Genomic DNA, 9,161 nt, shown 5'->3' on the forward strand with positions numbered 1-9,161 from the left:
ATCATTGATATGAGCTTGGATATAATTACTTAGCACATTAGTTTTTGTTTGTATTTGGATTTGAAATGCAGTGCAAAATATTAGTAATTTATTCTTAATAGATGGTATAATCTCTTCTGTAGGGATCAGTGGTGGTGGCTACATATTTATATATATTTTTTCTACTGTCTTTTCCTTCAGAACTGAGAACAAGTTTATTAACTAAGGATGAGAAAAGTTCAGTAACTTGAACTTCAAAGGTACTCAAGGTCTCTCTACAGTATGTTTTTTTTTTTTTTTTTTTTTTGAGACATAGTCTCACTCTGTCGTCCAGGCTGGAGTGCAGTGGCATGATCTCCACTCACCACAACCTCCGCCTCCCGGGTTCGAGCAATTCTTCTGCCTCAGCCTCCTGAGTAGCTGGGACTACAGGTGTGTACCACCATGCCTGGCTATGTTTTTTAGTTTTAGTAGAGACAGGGTTTCACTATGTTGACCAGGCTGGTCTTAAACTCCTGACCTCGTGATCCACCCACCTCGGCCTCCCAAAGTGCTCGGATTACAGGCATGAGCCACCGTGCCCGGCCTGCAATATGATATTTTTTTTTTTTTTTTTTTTTTTTGAGATGGAGTCTCACTCTGTCGCCCAGGCTGGAGTGCAGTGGCGCAATCTCCGCTCACTGCAAGCTCTGCCTCCCGGGTTCACGCCATTCTCCTGCCTCAGCCACCAAGTAGCTGGGAATACAAGCGCCTGCCACCACGCCCAGCTAATTTTTTGTATTTTTTTTTTTTTTTTTTTTTTTTAGTAGTGACGGGGTTTCACCGTGTTAGCCAGGATGGTCTTGATCTCTTGACCTCGTGATCCCAAAGTGCTGGTATGATTTTTTAAAGTAAGACATTTTATCACTCTTGTTCTGGGTCATGAACTGTTTTTCTTTATTTATATGATTATTTATGTGATTTATATGATTATGAGACATTTGAGGAAGAGACACAGGGGAAGAATGGTGATTGCTATTTTGTGCTTATGAAAAGGGACTCCATTTGTGTTTTAAATTCTATTACTTCACAGAAAATATTGATGAAGTGAGTCATTAGAGAAATCTTGCTTAACTGAAAAGCAGTTCCAACTTTATTATCAATACAAAGGACTCTATGGGATTTCTATATCTATGATCTGGAAAAGCTAATGCTATATACAGTCAAAATAGTAGTGTTAAACTTGAGATCTCATTAATGAGCATTTTTCACACTTATTAAAGAGTTAACTACAAAAAAAAACTTCATATTTGAAGGAACTTTATTCAGTTAAAGCAGATGATAATTGCCTTGGGTGTAAGTTGAGGGAATATGGAGTTGTTGGTATATGTTATTTATATAACAGCTATAATGCTAAGAAAACCCAGTAAAAGCTAGAAAGATAACCCTACTATAACTCTGAAGTGTTTTATTTATGGTATAGGCTCTTGAGATCTTATGGAAATAAACCGAGAACTATTTGAAGTTATTTGGAAGTTACTTGACCTTTATTTAGAATATCGTCCTTTAAGTTGGGAATGTTCAGTTCTCTCCTGGGAGTACTTGTAAGCACATATTTGTTAAGCATGTAGTGTCTTTCAGCCACTGCTGGTTTTATTGGAGAAACACAGGTGATATGCACTGCTGCTGGTTGCTCAGTGCTTACAGTTCATATGGGAGAAAAACATTTTAAAAATCACATGGCTCAGTAAGACCGTGGAGCAGAACTCCTATGTCTGATTGGGAAGGTCAGAAATAGTCAACCACGGCCAGGTACTGTGGCTCATGCCTGCAATCCCAGCACTTTGGAAGGCTGAGGCGGGCGGATCACCCGAGGTCAGGTGATACAAAAAGTAGCTGGGCGTGGTGGCCTGCGCCTGTAGTCCCAGCTACTGGGGAGGCTGAGACAGGAGAATTGCTTGAACCTGGGAGGCGGAGGTTGCAGTGAGCCGAGATCACGCCACTGCACTCCAGCCTGGGCGACAGAGTGAGATTCTGTCTCAAAAAAAAAAAAAAAAAAAAAGTCAACCAGCTCTTTCATATCAGAACACACTTCTCCATTCTCCATTTGTGCTCTTGATTCAAACTTATCCCATGTCCTCTAAAACCCTCTGAGCCAAATTTGTAGTTGTATTTCTTATCTGTATTTTGAAATGTTTTTTCTCTAGTGTTCTTTTGTCCCACAGCCTAAACATGATCATTCTCACCTCAAAAATATAAGATGTCTTGAGATGGGCCTCTCCAGAGCGACTTACTTTTTCTTATCCTCTGCTTTAGGGCCATGATTCTCAATGTTTCAGGCTACAATTGACGTCTTTATTTCCTTTCATTCCACTCCCAGTTCCATATTGCTGAGACTTTCCCCTCACCACTGCACTGAAACTGCTTTGTTAAATGTGAGAAATGGCCCACACAGATTGTAAGCTCTGTTAGAATATGAGCTTTGCCTGTTGTACCATATATTCTCAGCCCTCAGAATAGCACCTCATACAAAGTCAGACCTTAATAAACATTTGTAAATGAATGGCTGATATATTTTCTTACTTTCTGTTTATTGGTAATATCTTACTCATTCTCTCCTGGTCATTCTTTCCCTCCTCGATTTCTGTTACAGTGTCCTCTTAGTTCTCCTATTACTTTCCAGGGAATTTCCTTTATTTCATTTGTTGGATAATTTTTCCTCTGCCCTTACATAAAATATTAGTTCTCTTTCTGAATTTTGTTCTTTTTTTATTATGACTCTCTAGGTGTTTATGGTTCTCAAATTCATGGTTCTAACCCCCAAAGTTACTTTGAGTATATCCAGTGATTATTTGACGTCTCCATTTATATTTTTTATACTTGCTTCAAAATTGCCACGGCCAAATCTTCTTGAAAGTTATTTGACCCCTAGAATTTCCTCTCTAATGAAAGACATTATATCCAAAACCCTGTAATCTATTGATAACCATATAATAATCTCCTTTTTGGCTGAACCCTCCTCCCCAGGCCAAAAATCATTAAGTCTTATAGGTTTCATTTTCTCGTTATGTCTGATATCTGACTCTTGAATCAATTGCCTGCAATAGGCCTTCCTCATCTCTCATGTGGGCTACTGCAGTAGGTTTTTGAGAGTCATCCGACTATAACCTTGTGCTTTTCAAATTCTTTCTATACCTGTGGCTTGAATGGCCTTTCTAAAGCATAAGATGTTATAATACATCTCTAACTAAAATATTTCAGTGGCTTCTATGGGGTGCTGTATTAGAAAATTTAACACAGACTATATCTAAATGATAAAGAAAATGGACTGAATCTTCTCACTAAAATACGGGATGAGACTTCTACACTTTTTTCCTGCTTTTCTTTTGATTCTCTCTTTTCTCTATTAGCTTCATCCTTAGGCTAATTTTGTTTAGCTGAACATGGGACAAGGAGCTTTCTTTTTCAGAAGAAGTGGAGTTTCAATCAATTGCCACAACTATATGAAAAGGCCCTTAGCTGCATACTGACTGGACCTTCTTCTTTAAACAAATCCCTTGTGTTTCTCTCTGGGCCCTCTACTATGGCAAGGAGAGTGGTGGCCTCTACCTTTGAACTTGGAGTGAGTCAATCCCACATGAACATTTTTCAGCAAAATGATAAGAAGATACCTGAGATTCTGGAATTAAATTGGTTACTTTTTATGGGTATAATGGAAAAATGGGCAAATTATTTCACTACTTTGCTTTAGATGAAGAAATTGTTCTAATTTATACAGCTGGGGAGTTGGGAAGACACAGTGATAGTTCTCAATATATAGAACCAAGAAGACTACTTAAGTAGGTGATTCCTTCAGTGACTCTACCTAAGTGACTTGGAGATGTGAGCAATGGAATACCTTGAACTCTGTAAAAAAGACACGGTATAAATAGAGATCATTAATAGGCATGTGTCTTGCCTCAAATGCTTCATAAAATAGTATTTTACCACTTTTACATTTAATTTTTCTATTTGAAAACAGTCTTTCTTGTGCTGGTCAGACATTTTCATCTAGGGAGTATAATTCAAATCATCATGCACCAAGTCCACTTTCTTTAACAATTCAAAGGCTTACTCGTACCACCAGCCATTAAAGTAGGAAATAAAAGAGGGTTGAGCTCATTGTGATCTGGAAAAGATTTTGCCACAGCCGCTCAGATGCCACACTCGTGGCAATTAGATGTCTCGTTTTAGGAAATGTGATTATCTGCTTCTGAATAAATCTGAATAACAACTAAGTAAACAATATGATAATAGACTCAAATGAAATAGCATACAATGCCCATCTTTTTTTCCCCTAGAAGCTCTAACATAGCTCCTAGAAATTAATTTCACTCTTTGGCTGTGTATCTGAAAAGAACTTCCAGAATATACTTCATGATTGGAGGAATTAATAGGTGAAAGTCTACATACGGAGCCTGAGCTGGGCCAGTGCTCACAGCACATTCACTTCACTGACAGGGACCTAAGACCTTTCAGAAGCTCATATAGTGCTCATGTCTTAGAGCTTGAGATGGAGCAGAGACCCTCTTATGGGCCTGCCAGGCATCCCCCCACCAGGCACAGAAATAAAGAAAAATCTTGAATTCTTCCTAGGGAAATTGCAAACATCTAGCTAGCCCTAGGAAGTAAATGAGCAACTTGATAAATAAGATGGTAATAGCAACTTAAAACAATGGCCAAGGAAGTTAGAGTCAGAAGATGTTTTGTTCTCTATAGAAACTAAAGACAACATCTTAACACATTTCCTTGAGTTGTTTTTTAGAAATCCAGATCCCCACCAAATTGGTCCACTGGCACACAGACCTCAGGTAAGGAGGAACAGAAGACTAAACTCTGACCACCATTCTTTGTTATGAATTTCTTCCTGAGGGACCTGGAGAAGGCTCACCCACCCACAAGCCAGAGCTATTCTTTTCTGCTGATCCCAAATTTTAGACAAAGCATCACCTTTTTAACCAATTACAAATCAGAAAATATTTGAATCTACCTATGAACTGTGCCCCTCTACCCTTTGAGATGTCCTGCCTTTTCAAGTCAAACCAGTGTGTAGTCTCCATGTCTTGATTTATGACTTTGCCTATAACCTCTGCATCTCTGCCTTTTAAAACCTTCACCTGAAAGCCATTTGGGAGGTTGGGACTTAAGCATTAGCTGCTTGATCCTCCTTGCTTGATGGACTGCAAATAAAGGCCTTCTTTTCTCCCACTGCAAATCCTAGGGTGGACATCTGGTCTTAGCGTGTGGGGCAAACAGACTCCAGTTCAGTTTGATAACAGACTTTGTCCACAAGAATCCCATTGCCTTCTCTATATTTGTAAAAATACTAAGTTTAGCATTTGATAATGATTTATAATGTGCATCATTTCTGTAAGTAATTGTAAAAATATAGAAATCTTATCAAAGATCCATAGTCTTTTACCTAACATAAACATAAACAAACTCTCAGTTATTTTTTAGAATAAAAAATAAAATTTGACAACTATTTTTCTAGCTTAATTTTAACAGTGAGAGAGTTATGTTTTTCAGATTTTGGAAAGGGTTGTTACATTTCTATAGCTTTAAATCTAAAAATAATGAAGTATAAATTAATATTATACCACATTATAATTTTTAATGACTAAAATGATAATCCTGGTTTACCAATACATGGTTAAAATTATTCCAAATACTTTGTTTAAGAAGTCAAGAACATAGGCAATGTATTTTTAAAAGATACCCTTTCCAAATATTTTAAAATATAATAAATTTCAATGCTTTTAAAGATACTTCAGTAATCTCTTACACAGTATTCAAAAAGACATTTATTCTCTTAGAAATATCACTAGTACAGTATTGATCATTTAGTTCAAATCCCTAAGTTTTTTTAGATTCAGGAATTTAAGTAACATGGTTACTTAACCTTATACTGATAAAGGATTTTGAATGCTCAATTTATATCTAGGATTGTAGATTTCAAAGTCCAATTTATTTTCAGTACATAAGGTAGCATAGGCAAGATTCTCCTTTTTATCCCATCTTAAGGACAGTTAGAAGCTTAAAGTTTCAAATAATAAATGACCAAAGAAAAATAATGAACAAACTTACAATTGAATCATCCAAAATTTTAAGTAAAGCCAGAAAAATGGACTTTATTTATAAGAGCTTTTATAATATGCCAGGAACTGTGACAGATATGTTTGTTTCGTTTGTGAGTTTCAGTAACATTATCCACATTTTCAGAGAGGAAAAAAAAAAAAAAAAAAAAAAAAAAGAAACCTGAGATGTGGTTGTTCAGCTCAGTGAGCAGATCTGAAGCCATTCCCAGGATCAGTCAAATACTGCCCTTGATAAACCTTGCTATACTTTCACTGACTCTTGACCTGTTGCAAAAGGCTAGAGGTTTAACCAGCCACTTGAAAAACTATGGACTGTCAGATTAAAGACACATTTCTTTGGTGCCATGTAGTGTGAAAACAAATTCAAACAACCACAAAATCAGAAACACTGAAGGGTTCTGATTTTCCCAAGGTCATTCCTTTCTTAAGTGGCATATCTGAAATTTGTACCCATGTCTTTCAGATATACTCTATATGATTGCCAACAACATGGTAATGACAGAAGCAATCTATGGTGACTTGTATCAGATCATGCTGGCTGGTTATGAAAATATGAACAATCCTACACACATTAGTTTAATTTCACAAATTTGTACCACTTTTTCTAAGTGAATGACTTCCATTGTAGGTAAAAATTCCCACATAATACTTGTGAATAATGGGTCAGTTATCTCCCCAGGAAGTTCCCCTAAGGAATTGAGAGTGACCATTTTGGGTAGATTTCCACAGTCATCACTTACAGGTTACATCAATTAAAGATTGAGTTCCCTTAAAACACTTGAAAGTCTCATAACCACTCCTAAGTTGCACATCACCATAGTTTCTGTAAGGACTGGGCAGAGACAAAGTACCATGCAATTTGGTTTCTTCCATCTTTGGATAATGGCCCAACTTTTGGCAAGAGTCCCAAGTCTGGCATGTGTTGGTTGGCCTCTGCATCAAGAACAGAATTCTTTCCTTTATGTTCAGCTTATGATCATGGATGTGTCATGAATTAGTAAGGTGGTGAATCCATGTAGTGATTATGGCAACCTGGACAATGCAATCTTGATCAGCAGTGTAATTCCAGCTGGTTTAATCAGAAAATGTACACCTGGCATGGCCATCTACAAAAATGGCTGCAATAGTTCAATTAGCAGCCTGAATTTGTTTTCACACTACATGGCACCAAAGAAATGTGTCTTTAATCTGATAGTCGTAGTTTTTCAAGTGGCTGGTTAAACCTCTAGCCTTTTGCAACAGGTCAAGAGTCAGTGAAAGTATAGCAAGGTTTATCAAGGGCAGTATTTGACTGATCCTGGGAATGGCTTCAGATCTGCTCACTGAGCTGAACAACCACATCTCTTTTGAGTTTGGAGCAGGTGGCAGTGAGTTTGAACACCTGCAGAAGCCTTGTGCACACCATCAGCTTTCAGTTTAGCAGTGCCAGTAAATCAGGTCAGGTATTTTGGGAAATCTTAGCTACATGAGAACTCATTGGGCAGTTGAGTAAACAGCTTTTCTTCTGGCAGTGGAATGGGGAATAAAGTATCCCCTTTGCTTTTTGCCATGATTCTACATTTCCTGAGGCTTCCCCAGCCATGTGGAACTGTGAGTCAATTAAACCTATTTTCTTTGTAAATTGCCCAGACTCAGGTACTCTTTTATAGCAGTGGGAAAATGGACTAATACAGAGTCTATGGCTAAAAAGACAAGGTGTACTCAAAAAGCTTCTCTTGTCAAGTGGAAATGGCATATTTATCCTGCCCCCAGCAGAATTTTGGCTTTCCATGAGAAAGTGGCAACTGTACCATAGTTTCAGGAGGGGCTAAAGTTAATAATGGCATAAAAGTACCATCCCAAGAGTGGATATAGATTCTTGAAAAGAAAGTGTTGTTTACAATTTCAAGAATCCCCCATGTGGGACCTATATTAGTCAGGAGATACTAATTGACAATGTCCCTCACAGGGTCTCCCCACCATCTGCTCTAATTCCTACTTCATTCTGAAGAGCTGAGTCTAGTTCTTATTCTTGGAGAAACTGCCTTGAGTCAATTTGACCAATTTTTCAGGTTCTGCAAAAGCCACCATCAGCTCCATAGAGTATCAGAGATATAGCTATAAGCATGGGTGTGGGAAAGATGACCAGAAGTATTGACAAATATTGTATGAGAGAGCTGTGGGAGATGGAGCCTTCCTCTACTATTTCCAATAGACTTATTGGTATGGATAAGAGAAATGGTGATCAAATCATCATCAGAATGCTCTCAGGAGGATAGAAAACCAACCAGTTTGGAGTTACAACAGAGCATTTTCTTCCACAGGGAAGACTCACAGGGCAACTCTGAAAGGCAAAATATTCATATCTCATGCTCACTTTAGCAGCACATGTACTAAAACTGGAACAATATTGAGAAGATTAACATGGCTCCTGTGCAAGGATGACACAAAAATTCATGAAGCATTCCATATTTTTACTGCGACAGGATCAAATCTGCACATATCAATATTAATCTTGAACGTAAATGGGCTACATGCTCAAATTAAAAGGCACAGAGTGGCAAGCTGGATAAAGAAGCAAGACCGAATGGTATGCTGTTTTCAAGAACCCATCTCGTATGCAATGACACCCATAAGCTCACAGTAAAGAGACAGAGAAAAATCTACAGAGCAATTTGAAAACAAAACACAGCAGGAGTTGCTATTCCGATTTCAGGCAAAATAGAATTTAAACCAACAAAGATTAAAAAAAGACAAAGATGGGCATTACTTAATGGTAAAGTGTTCAGTTATTTCACTGCAGATTATGCTCTCAAGATTCATGCATATTGTGGCATCTGTCAGAATTTTCTTCCTTTTTAAGGCTGAATAATATTTCATTGTATGAATGGACCACATTTTGCATATCCATCTATCCGTCCACCCATCCATCCGTACATCCATCAGTGAGCATTTGGGCTGCTTCCAAGTTTTAGCTGTTGTGAATAATGTTGATTTGCAGCATTTTAAATAGCAGAAGTTATAGAAGGGATGAGAGAATTTTGATTCACTGGCCCTCTCTTCCATGGATGTTCTAGGCTCAGAAAA

The 9,161-nt window shown here is 37.7% G+C and overlaps 1 non-coding gene across 1 annotated transcript; it reads left to right on the forward strand.

Moving 5' to 3' along the window:
- The first annotated feature begins 8,443 nt into the window (after nucleotides 1–8,443).
- LOC116467627 (U6 spliceosomal RNA) lies at nucleotides 8,444–8,550 on the forward strand. Its single transcript, XR_004247844.1, has one exon. It is a non-coding gene; the product is annotated as a U6 spliceosomal RNA (small nuclear RNA).
- The last annotated feature ends 611 nt before the right edge of the window (nucleotides 8,551–9,161 follow it).

Source organism: Hylobates moloch, unplaced genomic scaffold (genome assembly GCF_009828535.3).
Source record: "Hylobates moloch isolate HMO894 unplaced genomic scaffold, HMol_V3 SCAFFOLD_4, whole genome shotgun sequence".
NCBI lineage: Eukaryota > Metazoa > Chordata > Mammalia > Primates > Hylobatidae > Hylobates > Hylobates moloch.